Source organism: Bufo gargarizans, chromosome 2, assembly GCF_014858855.1.
Source record: "Bufo gargarizans isolate SCDJY-AF-19 chromosome 2, ASM1485885v1, whole genome shotgun sequence".
In the NCBI taxonomy this organism is placed as follows: domain Eukaryota; kingdom Metazoa; phylum Chordata; class Amphibia; order Anura; family Bufonidae; genus Bufo; species Bufo gargarizans.
Genome location: NC_058081.1, coordinates 38,141,661 through 38,163,299, shown reverse-complemented (window position 1 = coordinate 38,163,299; position 21,639 = coordinate 38,141,661). Strand labels below are relative to the sequence as shown.

Below are 21,639 nucleotides of genomic sequence, written 5' to 3'. Positions count from 1 at the left end.
ATTATCATCAGTGTATAGATACTACCATTATACTGTGTGATTATTACCAGTGTATAGATACTACCATTATACGGTGTGATTATTACCAGTGTATAGATACTACCATTATACGGTGTGATTATTACCAGTGTATAGATACTACCATTATACGGTGTGATTATTACCAGTGTATAGATACTACCATTATACGGTGTGATTAATACCAGTGTATAGATACTACCATTATACGGTGTGATTATTACCAGTGTATAGATACTACCATTATACGGTGTGATTATTATCAGTGTATAGATGCTACCATTATACAGTGCGGTGTGAGTATTATCAGAGTATACAGTATACCACTGCTGTACACAGTTGATGTTGGGCAGTGCCCGTTAGTTTCCGGTACACTTCCTGTAAGCTGGTTACGCTGTCTTCTGTCAGTCTGGTTATTATGACAGGATTTCCTATGGTATTCACACCGCACATATAAACAGAAGTGATTACAAATTACAGGAAAACCCAACCATTCGGCTCAGTCAAGAATCGGGGCCTCGGTGCTGTTGCTCTTGATTTTAAGCCAAAACCAGAAGTGGACTAAACACAATTACAGAAGTTGTATTAATTGTGCTTTTTTCTTATCTTCCTTTTATGGTCTGCACCTCATTATGGCTTTAACATTTTTATAATTTTTTTTTTAAAACTGCATGTTTAAATGCCCTCGGAAAAAAAAAAGAACGTTGCAGGGTGAGCCTGCCAGTGTGCCTAGGTCAGTCATAAGGAACCTCTGTCACCCCAGCTGTTCTGAAACTACAACTCCCAGAATCCTCCTTTCACTAATAGTGGAATTACAAGAACAGTCGAGTAAGCGTGCATACTGGGAGTTATAGTTTCACAGCAGCTGAAGGCCATTTCGAAGTGCGTAACTCAGGAATTTGTCTGAAGGAGTGAGCAGGGGTGGACTAGGAACTTAATGTGGCCCTGTAAAAAAACAAAAAACTAAAAGTGGCCCCTGTGTTGTAGGCAGGTCCAAATTGAAAGAAGGTGGGGCAACACAAGTAGATGGGGCCAATACAAGTAGACCGGGTTAGTAATACCATAGTGCAGCACAGAATACAATCCCACAGAACCAAATACCACAGTGCAGCACAAAATACATCCCCAGAAGTTGTCCCTCTGTGGTGGCCATTAATAGCTGCCACTTTCTGTCCTCCTTTTCCATTTGTCTCTAATATGGATATGGAGCAGGGGGCTTAGGAGGTGAGATGTGGGCCACAGCACCAAGCTAGTCCTACCTTCAGCATGCTGCCTGGACTTCCTCTAATAATAACCCCTATAGTGCCCCCAGTAGTATGTACCCGGCCAGCATCAGTGAGGAGGGCTCGGGTGGCCCAAAGGGCATCAGCCCACCAGGAAAATTCCCTGTAGGGTCTATGGACAGTCCATTCCTGGTCGAGAGAGAATCTGTAAGGTGTCCTGAACTAAGAAACAGCATAAATGGAGTTGGCTACAGACCTAAAACGTGTGACCTGCTGAAGGATGCAGCGATTGTTTTGTTTTCTCATCTATGCATTTTATAAGCGCTATCTTTTCTATTTTTCCATTTTTTCATGGCACTATTTTGGGGTCCATCTAATGTATTGTACAACTTTAAATACAAACCGGATTCCTAAAAGGTTGGGACACTAAACAAATTGTGAATAAAAACTGAATGCAATGATGTGGAGATGGCAAATGTCAATATTTTATTTATAATAGAACGTAGATGACAGATCAAACGTTTAATCCGAGTAAATGTATCATTTTAAAGGAAAAATACGTTGATTCAAATTTTCACGGTGTCAACAAATCCCAAAAAAGTTGGGACAAGTAGCAATAAGTAGATTTGAGCATAACGAAGAGCTGGAAGACCAATTAACACTAATTAGGTCAATTGGCAACATGATTGGGTATAAAAAGAGCTTCTCAGAGTGGCAGTGTCTCTCAGAAGCCAAGATGGGTAGAGGATCACCAATTCCCACAATGTTGCGCAGAAAGATAGTGGAGCAATATCAGAAAGGTGTTACCCAGCGAAAAATTGCAAAGACTTTGCATCTATCATCATCAACTGTGCGAAACATCATCCGAAGATTCAGAGAATCTGGAACAATCTCTGTGCGTAAGGGTCAAGGCCGTAAAACCATTCTGGATGCCCGTGATCTCCGGGCCCTTAAACGACACTGCACCACAAACAGGAATGCTACTGTAAAGGAAATCACAGAATGGGCTCAGGAATACTTCCAGAAACCATTGTCAGTGAACACAATCCACCGTGCCATCCACCGTTCCCAGCTGAAACTCTACAGTGCAAAGAAGAAGCCATTTCTAAGCAAGATCCACAAGCTCAGACGTTTTCACTGGGCCAGGGATCATTTAAAATGGAGTGTGGCAAAATGGAAGACTGTTCTGTGGTCAGACGAGTCACGATTCGAAGTTCTTTTTGGAAATCTGGGACGCCATGTCTTCCGGACCAAAGAGGACAAGGACAACCCAAGTTGTTATCAACGCTCAGTTCAGAAGCCTGCATCTCTGATGGTATGGGGTTGCATGAGTGCGTGTGGCATGGGCAGCTTGCATGTCTGGAAAGGCACCATCAATGCAGAAAAATATATTCAGGTTCTAGAACAACATCTGCTCCCATCCAGACGTCATCTCTTTCAGGGAAGACCCTGCATTTTTCAACAAGATAATGCCAGACTACATTCTGCATCAATCACAACATCATGGCTGCGTAGGAGAAGGATCCGGGTACTGAAATGGCCAGTCTGCAGTCCAGATCTTTCACCTATAGAGAACATTTAGCGCATCATAAAGAGGAAGGTGCAACAAAGAAGGCCCAAGACGATTGAACAGTTAGAGGCCTGTATTAGACAAGAATGGGAGAGCATTCCTCTTTCTAAACTTGAGAAACTGGTCTCCTCGGTTCCCAGACGTCTGTTGAGTGTTGTAAGAAGAAGGGGAGATGCCACACAGTGGTGAAAATGGCCTTGTCCCAACTTTTTGGGGATTTGTTGACACCATGAAATTCTGATTCAACATATTTTTCCCTTAAAATGGTACATTTTCTCAGTTTAAACTTTTGTTCCGTGATTTATGTTCTATTCTGAATAAAATATTAGAAGTTGGCACCTCCACATCATTGCATTCAGTATTTATTCACGATTTGTATAGTGTCCCAACTTTTTTGGAATCCGGTTTGTACATGAGCGTTGTTTTTCACGCATCACTTGTGCATTGCATGAAAATCGCAGCATGTTCTATATTCTGCGTTTTTCACGCAACACTGGCCCCCATAGAAGTGAATGGGGCTGCGTGAAAAATGCATCGCATCTGCACTTGCTTGTTTTTCACTGATGGTTGCTAAGAGATGTTGTTTGTAAACATTCAGTTTTGTATCACGCACATGAAAAACGCATCAATGCGCATTTCACCCGCGCGATAAAAACTGGACAACTCACTGCAACTGCTTGCGAAATGGTGTAAGATTTCCTGAACGCATCCAGACCGTGTAAAAGGAGAACAGGGTCCAATAGGGGAGTGCACAGCATGGGTAATATGAGCAATCCAATTACACCTTGCTGCACTGACTGTTGATCCAAATTGACATTATACTGCTGCTTTCAGGTTTGCAATAGATGATTCCAGCAAACCGTTCTTGTTATTGGGGTGCAAGTGCTGTGTGATACAGCCATTAAAATGGTGTATTACTAGGAAATATTTGTAACTCTTATTAGCCGTTCAGCGGTGCAATTATATGTTTTAAAGCCTTTTTGGGGGTGTATTAGTGGTGGAAAAAAGATGATGTAGCCGATTGCAATTGGGAATCGGGTGACGAAGGGGCTTCATCATCATCGGGAGAAGAGGGTGGCAGCTTATGCGTGAGGCAGCAAGTCGGTAGCGTGGCCGGGTGTCAGCAGGGTGGCAGCAATGGGAGGTTGGGAGCCAAACGTGCCGGGAAAGTAGTGGTGCAGGGGTTCATGGAGGCAGCGGCTGTAGCAGTCAGTCACTGTGGAGTGTTGGGGGTAAAATCACCTACTCAGCGGTGTGGTAGTTTTTTGTTAAGCCGTCGGAGGAGGTGAACATGGCCATTTGCCGAATCTGTGGGCAGAAGGTGAAGTGTGGTCAGGGTGCCAATGTTGGCACCACGGCCCTGCGTCAAAATATGCAGCGTCACCATAAAGTGGCCTGGGAGAACCATGGCTCCGATGTGGTTGTCCAGCCTGCCACAGCAACCACTGCATCACCTAGTGGCACGCACCTGATTTCAGGCAGTCAAGGCTCCACCACCTCAGCTGAAGGATGGTGTCTGTCCTTCCCATCATCTACCGGTCCTGATGCTCCTGCTCCTTGTCCTCCTACTCCTCGTCAGTCATTTCGTCAGCGGTCAATCACCGAATCGATTGCCAAGAGACAGTAATACGCATGTGGTCATCCAATGGTGCAGAAGCTGAACGTGCTCCTGACCAAGTTTCTGGTACTGCAGCAGGGGCATGCTAGGGTCTGAAAACATCCGGGGCACAAGCCCACTGTGTTGAAATTGCACATTAAAGGAATGCTTAAAGGGGTGTTCTGGTTTACGCAAATGAAGTGCAATACTGCAGACTGCAGGCATTATATAATACAAAATTCGGTAACTTTCCAATATCTGTTATGTTTCATTTTCTCACAACTGCAGAAATCTTTGCTTGGGCCCTTTAATATTGATGGGAGTGGACCTTGGGCAGTCCCACAGATCATCCCCCCACCCCCCTTGTACTTGTTCCGCTATATGTGGGCTGCATGGGCATGAGTTCAGTCACTTCGGTGCACAATCCCGCAAGACCTGTGACTTCCCGCGGCGGGTCTTGCGGGATTATGCACCGCAGGAAGGGAGTGCACACCGAAGTGACTGAACTAATGCCCGCGCAGCCCGCAAGTAGTAGAATAAGTACAAGCGGGGTGGGAGGATGATCTGTGGTGGGTTGGCCAGGTCCAATCAATATTAAAGGGCCCTGGAATAGCCAAATAAATAAAAAAAAATGCTACCAGGCCAGCCTAACATTTGGGGCACTGGACAAAACATCCAGGGCTCAATGTTTTGACCCAAAAACACCTCTGTACTGCACGTTTCAGAGAACTGATGGCTTGTGCCGAGCTGGAAAGTCCCAAGCCGTCATTTCTTTGTGAAAAAGGCAGTACCAGCCCTGCACACATATGTAGAACAGAAGGTGGGCCAGTGCTTGACCCTGTCGGTTCCTGCCAAAGTGGATGGCAGCGCTGACGTTTGGAGCTGTAACTAAGGTCAGGGACAATACATGTCCTTTATGGCCCACTGGGTGAATGTGGTTCCTGCGCAGCCACACCAGCAACTTAGCCAGGTCACGCCGCTTCCGCCTCCACGTTCTTACGCCGTTGGTCCAGAGACAATGTCCGCCTCTGCCTCCTCATCCTCCACTGTGTCCTCAGCCTCCACTGCAGGGACAATTCACATTGCACCTCCAGCATACCACATGTGCAGGGTACGGCGGTGTCATGCTGTTCTGCACCTCGTTTGCCTGGGCGAATGGAGTCACACAGGGGAGGAACTGCTCCGTGTCCTTCATCAAGAAATCGAACACGCGACAACTCAAAATCAGAACCATGGTGACCGACAACGGAAAGAACATAGTGTTGGCGCTGTGTCAAGGAGGGCTGAGCCATGCGCCCTGCATGGCGCATGTGTTCAATCTGGTTGTCAAGCGGTTCCTGAAGTCTTTCATCCATCTGCAAGACATCCTAAAAATGGCCAGGAAACTTTGCATGCACTTTAGCCACTCGTACACTGCCAAGCACACCTTCCTTGAGCTTCAGAACAGCGTCCACCAACATAGGCTGATATGCGACGTTTCCACCCTCCATATGTTGGAGGCCATAAATTATTTTTTTGATAAACCAAGCGGACAGGAGTACTCCCCTGTGCAACTTCGATGTCAGCCAGTGGCAGCTCATGCGTGACACCTGCCATTTGCTCATGCCTTTTGGAGGCCTCATTATTTGTCAGTCGCCAGGACTACGGGATGAACAACATAATTCCACTGCTTCATGTCCTAGAAACAGATGCTGATAAATCTGGCTGGTCAGGGGACTGGAGACATGGCGCCTAGATCTCACGGCCACATGAGCTCTATGGGGCCTGAACTGAAGGAGGAGAAGGAGTACATTGGAGCACAAGCAATGTATAGCGAAATGGTTGGTTTTTCTACACAGGTGACAGGAGAGGAGGAGCAGGAGCAGCCGAAGGAGCAAGAGGGAGATGAGAAAGACGAGGAATATGACTCCGGCACCCTGTGGCAGTATGCAGTGGAGATGGAGGCAGGGAGTCCCTCCAAGTCACTTGCGCACGGCCCGCTGCATGCTCACTTGCTTGGGTAGTGACAGCCAAAATTGTCAACATTCGGCAGGGGATGACTACTGGCTCTCCGCCATGTTAGACCATCGCTACCGGTCCAAAATGGGGGCCTTTTTTACACCCGCTGAGAGGGAGGATAAACTGAACTACTATAGAGACATCCTCTCGCAGGTCTGACCGGGGGGGGGGGGGGCCCTCTGCGCTCTCGTTCCACTGCCATGGCTGCTGTGGTGGGTTGGAGGGGTAGGAGCAGTAACAGCCCCATCAGCAGCAGCTTGAGTCTACAGTTACTGATAAGCAGCTTTCTTCACCCGCCTAGTGAAGAAACTACTCACCAGCAGCAGCAGCTAGACCTGGAGCAGAACCTGAACCAGCAGGTGGTGGCATACTTGGACAGTACCCTGTCACCCCACATTGAATATCCACTGGACTACTGGGCAGCCAAACTGGATTTGAGGCCACAACTGGCTGATTTTGCCCAGGAAAAGCTGTCCTGCCTAGCCAGTAGTGTGGCATCAGAGCGTGTGTTTCGTGTGGTGGGGGCCATAGTTACCCCAAGGAGAACTCACCTGTCCATCCAAAATGTGGAGAGACTGACCTTTGTCAAGATGAATCAGGCGTGGATCAGCCAGGATTTACACCCACCAATGCCTGATGAATCAGATTAGATCATCCATGCTGCCTTACCCAAACCTTGACAAAAGAGACTGGTTTCTTTTGGCTACCCGCCTCAGCTACTTTTTTTTATCTCATGCTGCTGTTGCTGTCATTGTTCCACTCTGTGGTCTCCTCATGCTGCTGCCACTTCACCGCTCTGTGGTCTCCTCATGCTGCTGTTGCCACCTCCACTCTCTGTCATTGTGTCACTCTGTGGCCTCCTAATGCTGTTGCCATCTCACAACTGTGTCTCTGGGCCACTCTGTGGTCTCCTCATTCTGCTGCCAACTCACAACTGTGTCTCTGGGCCACTCTGTGGTCTGCTAATGATGCTGCCATTTCCACACTCTGTCATTGTGCCACTCTGTGGTCTCCTCGTGCTGCTGCCACTTCACCACTCTGTGGTCTCCCCATGCTGCTGCAATATCACTAATCTGTGGTCTCATCATGCTGCTGCTACCTCAACACTATGTCACTGGGCCACTCTGTGGTCTCCTCATGCTGCTGCCACCTCACCACTATGTCACTGGGCCACCCTGTGGTCTCCTCATGCTGCTGCCACCACCTCACCACTATGTCACTGGGCCACTCTGTGATCTCCTCATGCTGCTGCCACCTCACCACTATGTCACTGGGCCACTCTGTGGTATTCTCATGCTGCTGCCACCTCACCTCTATGTCACTGGGCCACTCTGTGGTCTCCTCATGCTGCTTCCACCTCACCACTATGTCATTGGGCCACTCTGTGGACTTCTCATGCTGTTCCCACCCTTTCCACTCCATGACTGGGCCACTATTTTGCTTTTTTGGCCTGGTTGACATCATCATTTATTTGACCCTTCTAGACGCAAAACGGATCCGCTCTGTGTAGCAGCTGTAAGGCCTGTATGGTCCCATCAGAATTGGCTTATGATTTGGTAGCCAAAAGCAGGAGTGGGTGGCCAAATGCTGACCGAGTAATGGCATATGCTCAACAGACAGGATCTGTTTTTTTCTTCTTCAATCTAACATTGACCTGTAAGGCTGAGTTCATACTTGAGTTTTTTGGTCAGTTTTGACTGCAGTGATTCTAAGAGCGACGCCTGTCATCTGCAAGTCATACAGACTCACAGTATTGTTTCACTACCACAGCAGACTCCCTATGCGTGTACTGCAAAGCACTGTGTTCTACACCCCTATACAGGCTCTCTGCAGCCAGGAAATAGCAGTTTTTTAAACTATTCACCGCAAATAAATTTGTATCGAATCAAATCTTTTCGGAAAATTTGGCAAACCGGCCGAATCGAATTTTGGAGAAATTCGCTCATCTCTACTAATAATTCATCAATAAATCCTTGTAGGAATAATAGAGGAATGGCACAACATACAGTCATAAGAATAGAAACTCCAAAATTGTTATTACAAGGGGGATGTCAGGAGAGGTGATGGATCCTCTAAGATAACAGCTCTTTTAATGGCTAGGAATGTCATAGGGCCCCTCCTGTCTGGGGCCCTCACACCTTCACAGATGTAAACAAGGTAAAGCTGGCATAAGACGGCAGATGTTTGTAGAGATCGTTTGGCCGCAGGGCTTTTGTTTCTGTCAGCTTGTTTGGTTTTATGTACAATAAGCTCAATCACTATGTAAGGGCTCATTCACGCGACCGTGTGACCCGTGCCCGTATTGCGGTCCGCAATATACGGGCATCGGCCACGTGCAGGCCGTACTGCCATTGACTTGAATGGGTCCAGGATCCGCAAGATACGACCGAAGATAAGACTTTACCTATCTTTTGCGGTGCAGAGGCACAGATCAGAAGCCCAACAAAGCACTACGAAGCACTTCCGTGGGATTTCGGTCTGTGCCTCCGCACCGCCCAAAAAAGAAACAAAAAAAAAACCAATGAACATGTTCTGTTACTTTGCGGCACGGAACGTATCTTGTGGATCGCGGACCCATTCAAGTGAATCGATCCGCATCTGCAAACGGCGTGTGCTCGGTTCTTTCATAACTTCTAGCAGGAATAATAGAGGAAAGGCAAATCATAGAGTCATAAGAATAGACGCTCCAGACCTGTTATTACATTGGGCATGCAATACTAATACGGACATGCTAGTGCTCCCTGGTATCAGCCAGGTTACTGGCGAGGGGAAGAATGACTGGAGGATTCATCGGTGGGATGTTTTTAGAAATCACTGCCCCATGATAACTACTTTGTGTCACTTTCAGAAGGACCCTCATATGTAGCAGAATGAATCGGGCCCCAGGATCATCCCTCAGGGGCCTCTTTATAACACAGCTAGGATGCTATAGTCTCTCTGTATCTTAAGGAGTGCTTTTAAACTCCTCGAAGATGGTCGCCCGATGAGATTATCTGATGCCTACATCCTCCCTAGAAGTCATCAGATTGGCAGCCCTGAGTGTAAGCTCCTGGGGCTCGTATGTTGGAGGAAGTCTGCCCAGGATGTGAGGAAGATCTGAAGCGTCAGGAAATCTTTTATCTTTGCTAAGTACGATGTGTACTGGGGACAACATACAGGAAGAACCAGAAGTAAAGGGCCACCATGTCACCCTCATCCCCCCGCAGTAGTGGTATGGTCCAGCCACAGTCAGAACACTATCCGGAGGTCCTTTACAACTCGGGCATGGAGCAGATTTCATCTGCTTCATCATAATTGGCAATTGCATTTAGTATTTTTCAACAACCCTGCTTGCTGTCAATGAATAGGAATCTGGAAAAACACTTAAACCCTGTTACATATTCATTGTACAGTGAAAAGTTCTGCAGCTTTCTAATATACTTTATGCATTAATTCTTCCATATTGTGAAGACCCCTGCTTGGTGTCAATGAATGGCAGTATGTACATCCTGGCCTAAATATCACCCACAGCTGAGGGTTTGTTACACTTATATACAGTCTTTGAGCGATAAACATCTTCCTGTCCTTATTTTTACAATTGTAGCAAATCCTCAGCTGTGAGAAGCATTCGGTCTGTAGGGGTTTTCCCATTCACAGACAGCAAGCAGAGATCTCAATATTGCCTAGGGTGTGCAGTAGATTAGAAAGTCGCAGAACTTTTCATCAGGGTATGACCACACGGCGCGGTCATGTCGCAGCTGTGCGGCTGTACAGGTAGATCATAGCGCCCCTTGTCCGCATTGTTAATAGCCGCGTGGCCATTAACAACGCAGACTGACTAAACATTGTGGCCCTCATTCATTTAATTAGGGCCCAATGAGGCCTGGTACCCAACGATTTATCAAGACTGGTGGAAAGTAGAACAGGCTTAGTTGCCCCTAGCAACCAATCAGATTGCATCTTTCATTTTTCACAGCAGCTCTGGAAAATGAAAGGAGGAATCTGATTGGTTGCTAGGGGCAACTAAGCCTGTTATCCCTTAGCCCAGTTTTGTAAGGGTTTATGTCCAATGTGGTGGTCATGTTTTGTTATTTTCCTGCGACTTTTCCGAAATTGCGTCCAATGCACTGAATTTTGCCCCAAAAAATTTGTCTCAAAACCCGTCATAGAACCACCGTGTACAAATTAACCAGCTGACCACAAGCAAGCCTAAACTAAGGGGTGTCACATGTATGGCGTACCCTAAAAATGTGTCTCATAGGTGGGCGGAATGGAAAAAATTTAAACTCCTGTACTCCACTAGATTGCTTCAAGTGTTGTATTTAACAAGCGGATTTCCAGTCCAAATGAAATGTACTGAACGTTTTCGTCATTTCGCCTCCTTCAGAACATAATGTAAGGTGATATACACACAATCATCCATCAGAAAATGTTCCAGTCAAAACATCAAATCACTAAATGAGTAATCCCGAGAGACCATAAACAATAATAGTCTCTATACAGCGATCGGCTGAATGGGGGAGGGATGTCTTCTGCTGGATCCAGGTGGTTAGCTGGAGAACATCCGTATACCTGGGTATGTAGTATGTGGGAAAGAGATCCAAAACACAGCAGACTATCAGAGCAATGAGGCGACAATATTAGGTGGGGTATCGTCAGTGGCAACACGGGTGGGCGGCCCATTTTTTGGGCACCCATTCTGTCAGGTGATTCTGGACTCGGCTCTCTCCATTGTAGTCTATGAGAGTTACATAAACAGCAGAGCGCTCTTGTAATACCCCTTTCTGAAAGTGGGTCTCCGGTGTTTGAGAGACTACAACTCCGAGCAGGTGTCAGAGCATGCTGAGTGTTGTAGTTTCCAAACAGCCCGAGAGCCACAATAGATCAACATTATTGAAAGTCACATTTGTACGTCAGGGAATTGCGTTCTTAACAATTGCTGAATAAAAAAAAAAAAAAAAAAAGGAATAGACCGGTAACTAGACTCCATATACTAAGACAACCCAAGAGATGACTTACCTGGGTCTTCTTGTAATGCTGTGGGTTCTTCTCAGTTGACCCTCTCAGGCTTTTTTGGGATTTCCGGTCACCACATTCCTTCACCTCGTGTTTGTGAGTGCGGTCCTCTCCACCCCCCTCCTAGCACAGGCTCTGTATTCTCACCGTCCTCCTCCTCCTCCCCCTCTTCATCCTCCTCCTCTGTACACATAAGGGCCCTCCTGCCAAACAGAATGAGCGCAAATTACAAATGGATGAGAATTCTGGGGCCAAAACTTATAGACAGAGAAGTGATCGGAATATAAAACCAGTGTAAATGACAAAACAACATAAAAATAGAATAAATAATAGAAATAATTTTTTTTAAAATATGTTTTAAAAAGGCTGTTAATTTGGGGCATCAGGTATGACTGACTGTTACGATAGGTAATGTCTGACTCGAACCAATTGTGGTTCTGTGCGATTTGGTGCCAAACGCAGAAATCTACATGCTCATACACATCTCCAGTTTCGTAGTCGTGCTCGCTGAGACGCCATATGGCGCCACACTGGGTGTCTACCGACCCATATTACAGAACCATAGGAACTTTGTGCCTTTGTAGCGGCTCAGTGTACACAGCAATCGTTAGACGCACAGTCCCAGGAACATCCCTACGTCAGTTTTTGGCGTAAAAAAAAAGTCACAAGACTTTTTAAATGACCGTACAACAATCCTTTGTCACACGGGCATTTTTATGCCAGTCTTTGTAAATGACCCCCATAGATTGTCACAGTTTTAGACCCCCTCGCTGCCGGCAAAAGCTCACCTGCACCTTTTTGCTTCTTTTTTATTTAATGTTTTGAACACTGTGGGGGTCATTTACTATGACATTATATTTCAAAAACTGGGGTAAAAAAAGTTACAAAACCGCCAGTTCTCAGACACCATTGCACAAAAACACCAGGAGCAAAAAACAAAAAAAAAACACTTGTGTTTCCTGTATTTCATATTTTCTAAAAACATCGACTGCACAAAGCGATCTCAGGTGACATTCACATGAACGAAATACGGATATCGGTCCGTCTACATCCTCAAAGCGGACAAGATAAAGACTTTGTTCTCCGATTGGCGGTACAGATGTGGGCAGCACATATTTACCAAATTTAAGTCGTCTTAGTGGATCTTTGGGGTCCCAGCTTACATAGTAACATAGTTTATAAGGCGGAAAAAAGACATCTGTCCATCAGCCTGTTATCCTGCAAGTTGACCCAGAGGAAGGCAAATAAAACCCTGTGAGGTAGAAGCCAATTTTCCCCACTTTAGGGGAATAAGAAATTCCTTCCCGACTCCAATCAGGCAATTAGAATAACTCCCTGGATCAACGACCCCTCTCTAGTAGCTATAGCCTGTAATATTATTAAGCTCCAGAAATACGTCCAGGCCCCTCTTGAATTCCTTTATTGTACTCACCATCACCACCTCCTCAGGCAGAGAGCTCCATAGTCTCACTGCTCTTACTGTAAAGAATCCTCTTCTATGTTTGTGTACAAACCTTCTTTCCTCCAGACGCAGAGGATGTCCCCTCGTCACAGTCACAGTCCTGGGGATGAATAGATGATGGGAGAGATCTCTGTACTGACCCCTGATATATTTATACATAGTAATTAGATCTCCTCTCGGTCGTCTTTTTTCTAAAGTGAATAGCCCTAATGCTGATAATCTTTCAGGGTACTGTAGTTGCCCCATTCCAGTTATTACTTTAGTTTCCCTCCTCTGGACCCTCTCCAGCTCTGCTATGTCTGCCTTGTTCACAGGAGCCCAGAACTGTACACAGTACTCCATGTGTGGTCTGACTAGTGATTTGTAAAGTGGTAGGACTATGTTCTCATCACGGGCATCTATGCCCCTTTTGATGAAACCCATTATCTTATTGGCCTTGGCAGCAGCTGCCTGACACTGGTTTTTTGCAGCTTAGTTTGCTGTTTATTAATATTCCTAGCTCCTTTTCCATGTCAGTGTTAGGGCTCATGCACACGACCTTATGCCCTCCGAGACATACAGTCCGTGAGCAGGCCATATGTCCCGGAGCGGCATACATAGGTTACTATGATGCTGTGCGCATCGGACCGCCCGCCAGACTATTGTTCTGCACTTATATGATATGATGAGTGCAGGGCAATAGCCCCACGGGCGGCCCAATGCGCACAACATCATAGTAACTAGAGTTGAGCGAACACCTGGATGTTCGGGTTCGAGAAGTTCGGCCGAACATCCCGGAAATGTTCGGGTTCGGGATCCGAACCCGATCCGAACTTCGTCCCGAACCCGAACCCCATTGAAGTCAATGGGGACCCGAACTTTTCGGCACTAAAAAGGCTGTAAAACAGCCCAGGAAAGAGCTAGAGGGCTGCAAAAGGCAGCAACATGTAGGTAAATCCCCTGCAAACAAATGTGGATAGGGAAATGAATTAAAATAAAAATTAAATAAATAAAAATTAACCAAAATCAATTGGAGAGAGGTTCCATAGCAGAGAATCTGGCTTCCCGTCACCCACCACTGGAACAGTCCATTCTCAGATATTTAGGCCCCGGCACCCAGGCAGAGGAGAGAGGTCCCGTAACAGAGAATCTGTCTTCATGTCAGCAGAGAATTAGTCTGCATGTCATAGCAGAGAATGAGGCTTCACGTCAGCCACCACTGCAACAGTCCATTGGCATATATTTAGGCCCAGCACCCAGGCAGAGGAGGGAGGTCCCGTAACAGAGAATCTGTCTTCATGTCAGCAGAGAATTAGTCTGCATGTCATAGCAGAGAATGAGGCTTCACGTCAGCCACCACTGCAACAGTCCATTGGCATATATTTAGGCCCAGCACACACACAGGCAGAGGAGAGAGGTCCCGTAACAGAGAATCTGGCTTCATGTCAGCAGAGAATCAGTCTGCATGTCATAGCAGAGAATGAGGCTTCACGTCAGCCACCACTGCAACAGTCCATTGGCATATATTTAGGCCCAGCACACACACAGGCAGAGGAGAGAGGTCCCGTAACAGAGAATCTGGCTTCATGTCAGCAGAGAATCAGTCTGCATGTCATAGCAGAGAATGAGGCTTCACGTCAGCCACCACTGCAACAGTCCATTGGCATATATTTAGGCCCAGCACCCAGGCAGAGGAGGGAGGTCCCGTAACAGAGAATCTGTCTTCATGTCAGCAGAGAATTAGTCTGCATGTCATAGCAGAGAATGAGGCTTCACGTCAGCCACCACTGCAACAGTCCATTGGCATATATTTAGGCCCAGCACACACACAGGCAGAGGAGAGAGGTCCCGTAACAGAGAATCTGGCTTCATGTCAGCAGAGAATCAGTCTGCATGTCATAGCAGAGAATGAGGCTTCACGTCAGCCACCACTGCAACAGTCCATTGGCATATATTTAGGCCCAGCACACACACAGGCAGAGGAGAGAGGTCCCGTAACAGAGAATCTGGCTTCATGTCAGCAGAGAATCAGTCTGCATGTCATAGCAGAGAATGAGGCTTCACGTCAGCCACCACTGCAACAGTCCATTGGCATATATTTAGGCCCAGCACACACACAGGCAGAGGAGAGAGGTCCCGTAACAGAGAATCTGGCTTCATGTCAGCAGAGAATCAGTCTGCATGTCATAGCAGAGAATGAGGCTTCACGTCAGCCACCACTGCAACAGTCCATTGGCATATATTTAGGCCCAGCACCCAGGCAGAGGAGGGAGGTCCCGTAACAGAGAATCTGTCTTCATGTCAGCAGAGAATTAGTCTGCATGTCATAGCAGAGAATGAGGCTTCACGTCAGCCACCACTGCAACAGTCCATTGGCATATATTTAGGCCCAGCACCCAGGCAGAGGAGGGAGGTCCCGTAACAGAGAATCTGTCTTCATGTCAGCAGAGAATTAGTCTGCATGTCATAGCAGAGAATGAGGCTTCACGTCAGCCACCACTGGAACAGTCCATTCTCAGATATTTAGGCCCCGGCACCCAGGCAGAGGAGAGAGGTCCCGTAACAGAGAATCTGTCTTCATGTCAGCAGAGAATTAGTCTGCATGTCATAGCAGAGAATGAGGCTTCACGTCAGCCACCACTGCAACAGTCCATTGGCATATATTTAGGCCCAGCACCCAGGCAGAGGAGAGAGGTCCCGTAACAGACAATCTGGCTTCATGTCAGCAGAGAATCAGTCTTCATATCATAGCAGAGAATCAGGCTTCACGTCACCCACCACTGTAAGAGTCAATTTTCATAAATTTAGGCCCAGAACCCAGGCAGAGGAGAAAGGTCCCGTAACAGACAATCTGGCTTCATGTCAGCAGAGAATCAGTCTTCATATCATAGCAGAGAATCAGGCTTCACGTCACCCACCACTGTAAGAGTCAATTTTCATAAATTTAGGCCCAGAACCCAGGCAGAGGAGAAAGGTCCCGTAACAGACAATCTGGCTTCATGTCAGCAGAGAATCAGTCTTCATATCATAGCAGAGAATCAGGCTTCACGTCACCCACCACTGTAAGAGTCAATTTTCATAAATTTAGGCCCAGAACCCAGGCAGAGGAGAAAGGTCCCGTAACAGACAATCTGGCTTCATGTCAGCAGAGAATCAGTCTTCATATCATAGCAGAGAATCAGGCTTCACGTCACCCACCACTGTAAGAGTCAATTTTCATAAATTTAGGCCCAGAACCCAGGCAGAGGAGAAAGGTCCCGTAACAGACAATCTGGCTTCATGTCAGCAGAGAATCAGTCTTCATATCATAGCAGAGAATCAGGCTTCACGTCACCCACCACTGTAAGAGTCAATTTTCATAAATTTAGGCCCAGAACCCAGGCAGAGGAGAAAGGTCCCGTAACAGACAATCTGGCTTCATGTCAGCAGAGAATCAGTCTTCATATCATAGCAGAGAATCAGGCTTCACGTCACCCACCACTGTAAGAGTCAATTTTCATAAATTTAGGCCCAGAACCCAGGTAGAGGAGAAAGGTCCCGTAACAGACAATCTGGCTTCATGACAGCAGAGAATCAGTCTGCATGTCATAGCAGAGAATCAGGCTTCACGTCAGCCACCACTGCAACAGTCCATTGTCATAAATTTAGGCCCAGCACCCAGGCAGAGGAGAGAGGTCCCGTAACAGACAATCTGGCTTCATGTCAGCAGAGAATTAGTCTGCATGTCATAGCAGAGAATCAGGCTTCATGTCAGCCACCACTGCAACAGTCCATTGGCATATATTTAGGCCTAGCACACAGGCAGAGGAGAGGTTCATTCAACTTTGGGTAGCATCGCAATATAATGGTAAAATGAAAATAAAAATAGGATTGAATGAGGAAGTGCCCTGGAGTCCAATAATATATGGTTATGGGGAGGTAGTTAATGTCTAATCTGGACAAGGGACGGACAGGTCCTGTGGGATCCATGCCTGGTTCATTTTTATGAACGTCAGCTTGTCCACATTGGCTGTAGACAGGCGGCTGCGTTTGTCTGTAATGACGCCCCCTGCCGTGCTGAATACACGTTCAGACAAAACGCTGGCTGCCGGGCAGGCCAGCACCTCCAAGGCATAAAAGGCTAGCTCTGGCCACGTGGACAATTTAGAGACCCAGAAGTTGAATGGGGCCGAACCATCAGTCAGTACGTGGAGGGGTGTGCACACGTACTGTTCCACCATGTTAGTAAAATGTTGCCTCCTGCTAACACGTTGCGTATCAGGTGGTGGTGCAGTTAGCTGTGGCGTGTTGACAAAAGTTTTCCACATCTCTGCCATGCTAACCCTGCCCTCAGAGGAGCTGGCCGTGACACAGCTGCCTTGGCGACCTCTTGCTCCTCCTCTGCCTTGGCCTTGGGCTTCCACTTGTTCCCCTGTGACATTTGGGAATGCTCTCAGTAGCGCGTCTACCAACGTGCGCTTGTACTCGCGCATCTTCCTATCACGCTCCAGTGCAGGAAGTAAGGTGGGCACATTGTCTTTGTAGCGTGGATCCAGCAGGGTGGCAACCCAGTAGTCCGCACAGGTTAAAATGTGGGCAACTCTGCTGTCGTTGCGCAGGCACTGCAGCATGTAGTCGCTCATGTGTGCCAGGCTGCCCAGGGGTAAGGACAAGCTGTCCTCTGTGGGAGGCGTATCGTCATCGTCCTGCCTTTCCCCCCAGCCACGCACCAGTGATGGACCCGAGCTGCGTTGGGTGCCACCCCGCTGTGACCATGCTTCATCCTCATCCTCCTCCACCTCCTCCTCATCCTCGTCCTCCTCGTCCTCCAGTAGTGGGCCCTGGCTGGCCACATTTGTACCTGGCCTCTGCTGTTGCAAAAAACCTCCCTCTGAGTCACTTCGAAGAGACTGGCCTGAAAGTGCTAAAAATGACCCCTCTTCCTCATCCTCCTCCTCCTCCTCCTGGGCCACCTCCTGTTCCATCATCGCCCTAAGTGTTTTCTCAAGGAGACATAGAAGTGGTATTGTAACGCTGATAACGGTGTCATCGCCACTGGCCATGTTGGTGGAGTACTCGAAACAGCGCAACAGGGCACACAGGTCTCGCATGGAGGCCCAGTCATTGGTGGTGAAGTGGTGCTGTTCTGTAGTGCGACTGACCCGTGCGTGCTGCAGCTGAAACTCCACTATGGCCTGCTGCTGCTCGCACAGTCTGTCCAGCATGTGCAAGGTGGAGTTCCACCTGGTGGGCACGTCGCATATGAGGCGGTGAGCGGGAAGGCCGAAGTTACGCTGTAGCGCAGACAGGCGAGCAGCAGCAGGATGTGAACGCCGGAAGCGCGAACAGACGGCCCGCACTTTATGCAGCAGCTCTGACATGTCGGGGTAGTTGTGAATGAACTTCTGCACCACCAAATTCAGCACATGCGCCAAGCAAGGGATGTGCGTCAAATTGGCTAGTCCCAGAGCTGCAACGAGATTTCGCCCATTATCACACACCACCAGGCCGGGCTTGAGGCTCACCGGCAGCAACCACTCGTCGGTCTGTTGTTCTATACCCCGCCACAACTCCTGTGCGGTGTGGGGCCTGTCCCCCAAACATATGAGTTTCAGAATGGCCTGCTGACGTTTACCCCGGGCTGTGCTGAAGTTGGTGGTGAAGGTGTGTGGCTGACTGGATGAGCAGGTGGAAGAAGAGGAGGAGGAAGCCGAGAAGGAGGAGGTGGCAACAGGAGGCAAAGAATGTTGCCCTGCGATCCTTGGCGGCGGAAGGACGTGCGCCAAACAGCTCTCCGCCTGGGGCCCAGCTGCCACTACATTTACCCAGTGTGCAGTTAGGGAGATATAGCGTCCCTGGCCGTGCTTACTGGTCCACGTATCTGTGGTTAGGTGGACCTTGCTACAGATGGCGTTGCGCAGTGCACACTTGATTTTATCGGATACTTGGTTGTGCAGGGAAGGCACGGCTCTCTTGGAGAAGTAGTGCCGGCTGGGAACAACATACTGTGGGACAGCAAGCGACATGAGCTGTTTGAAGCTGTCTGTGTCCACCAGCCTAAATGACAGCATTTCATAGGCCAGTAGTTTAGAAATGCTGGCATTCAGGGCCAGGGATCGAGGGTGGCTAGGTGGGAATTTACGCTTTCTATCAAATGTTTGTGAGATGGAGAGCTGAACGCTGGCGTGTGACATGGTTGAGACGCTTGGTGACGGAGGTGGTGGTGGTGGTGTTGGTGGTACATCCCCTGTTTGCTGGGCGGCAGGTGCCAACGTTCCTCCAGAGGCGGAGGAAGAGGCCGAGGCGGCAGCAGCAGAATAGGCCGAGGCGGCAGCAGCAGAAGAGGTAGCAGGGGGAGCCTGAGTGACTTCCTTGGTTTTAAGGTGTTTACTCCACTGCAGTTCATGCTTTGCATGCAGGTGCCTGGTCATGCAGGTTGTGCTCAGGTTCAGAACGTTAATGCCTCGCTTCAGGCTCTGATGGCACAGCGTGCAAACCACTCGGGTCTTGTCGTCAGCACATTGTTTGAAGAAGTGCCATGCCAGGGAACTCCTTGAAGCTGCCTTTGGGGTGCTCGGTCCCAGATGGCGGCGGTCAGTAGCAGGCGGAGTCTCTTGGCGGCGGGTGTTCTGCTTTTGCCCACTGCTCCCTCTTTTGCTACGCTGTTGGCTCGGTCTCACCACTGCCTCTTCCTCCGAACTGTGAAAGTCAGTGGCACGACCTTCATTCCATGTGGGGTCTAGGACCTCATCGTCCCCTGCATCGTCTTCCACCCAGTCTTGATCCCTGACCTCCTGTTCAGTCTGCACACTGCAGAAAGACGCAGCAGTTGGCACCTGTGTTTCGTCATCATCAGAGACATGCTGAGGTGGTATTCCCATGTCCTCATCATCAGGAAACATAAGTGGTTGTGCGTCAGTGCATTCTATGTCTTTCACCGCTGGGGAAGGGCTAGGTGGATGCCCTTGGGAAACCCTGCCAGCGGAGTCTTCAAACAGCATAAGAGACTGCTGCATAACTTGAGGCTGAGACAGTTTCCCTGGTATGCATGGGGGTGATGTGACAGACTGATGGGGTTGGTTTTCAGGCGCCATCTGTGCGCTTTCTGCAGAAGACTGGGTGGGAGATAATGTGAACGTGCTGGATCCACTGTCGGCCACCCAATTGACTAATGCCTGTACCTGCTCAGGCCTTACCATCCTTAGAACGGCATTGGGCCCCACCATATATCGCTGTAAATTCTGGCGGCTACTGGGACCTGAAGTAGTTGGTACACTAGGACGTGTGGATGTGGCAGAACGGCCACGTCCTCTCCCAGCACCAGAGGGTCCACTAACACCACCACGACCATGTCCACGTCCGCGTCCCTTACTAGATGTTTTTCTCATTGTTATGGTTCACCACAACAACAAATATATTATTTGGCCCAATGTATTGTATTCAAATTCAGCGGGATATAAATTTGAGGCCTAGTATTTAGGCGCTGGGTGACCGGTATGGATTTAGTGACAGAATTAGACTTGGAAATGCACAGAAGCGTGTGTGTGTGAAGTTATTCTGAATGACCCAATGTGCACCTTGAATATTATATACCCTTTTAGGGATAGATTTCAAATAGCTCTGATATAGCAGAAACCACTAAATTATGAAATTGCTAAATTGGGAATTGTACTTCAACCCAGAACAAAAAATGTGCTTTGACGGACACTAAATATCTTGCCCAGCAACAACAGTACAACGGTGGGTAACGAGAGATTTAGAGGGAATTAAATTTGAGGCCTAGTATTTAGGCGCTGGGTCACCGGTATGGATTTAGTGACAGAATTAGACTTGGAAATACACAGTAGCGGGTGTGTGAAGTTATTCTGAATGACCCTATGTGCACCTTCAATATTATATACCCTTTTAGGGATAGATTTCAAATAGCTCTGATATAGCAGAAACCACTAAATTATGAAATTGCTAAATTGGGAATTGTACTTCAACCCAGAACAAAAAATGTGCTTTGACGGACACTAAATATCTTGCCCAGCAACAACAGTACAGCGGTGGGTAACGAGAGATTTAGAGGGAATTAAATTTGAGGCCTAGTATTTAGGCGCTGGGTCACCGGTATGGATTTAGTGACAGAATTAGACTTGGAAATGCACAGAAGCGTGTGTGTGAAGTTATTCTGAATGACCCAATGTGCACCTTCAATATTATATACCCTTTTTGGGATAGATTTCAAATAGCTCTGATATAGCAGAAACCACTAAATTATGAAATTGCTAAATTGGGAATTGTACTTCAACCCAGAACAAAAAATGTGCTTTGACGGGCACTAAATAACTTTCCCAGCTACAACAGGACAACGGTAACGAGAGATTTAGAGGGATTTAAATTTGAGGCCTAGTATTTAGGCGCTGGGTGACAGGTATGGGTTTAGTGACAGAATTAGACTTGGAAATACACAGTAGCGGGTGTGTGTGAAGTTATTCTGAATGACCCTATGTGCACCTTCAATATTATATACCCTTTTAGGGATAGATTTCAAATAGCTCTGATATAGCAGAAACCACTAAATTATGAAATTGCTAAATTGGGAATTGTACTTCAACCCAGAACAAAAAATGTGCTTTGACGGACACTAAATATCTTGCCCAGCAACAACAGTACAGCGGTGGGTAACGAGAGATTTAGAGGGAATTAAATTTGAGGCCTAGTATTTAGGCGCTGGGTCACCGGTATGGATTTAGTGACAGAATTAGACTTGGAAATACACAGTAGCGGGTGTGTGTGAAGTTATTCTGAATGACCCTATGTGCACCTTCAATAT

The 21,639-nt window shown here is 47.6% G+C and overlaps 1 protein-coding gene across 1 annotated transcript in view; it reads right to left on the bottom strand.

Moving 5' to 3' along the window:
* The window catches only part of P2RY11 (purinergic receptor P2Y11), a 47,468-nt gene that overhangs the window by 2,913 nt on the left and 22,916 nt on the right, over positions 1 to 21,639 (bottom strand). Inside the window, exon 2 of the mRNA XM_044278775.1 lies at positions 11,405 to 11,604. The gene's annotated coding sequence lies outside the window, so the exon portion shown is untranslated. The remainder of the gene's footprint in view (positions 1 to 11,404; positions 11,605 to 21,639) is intronic.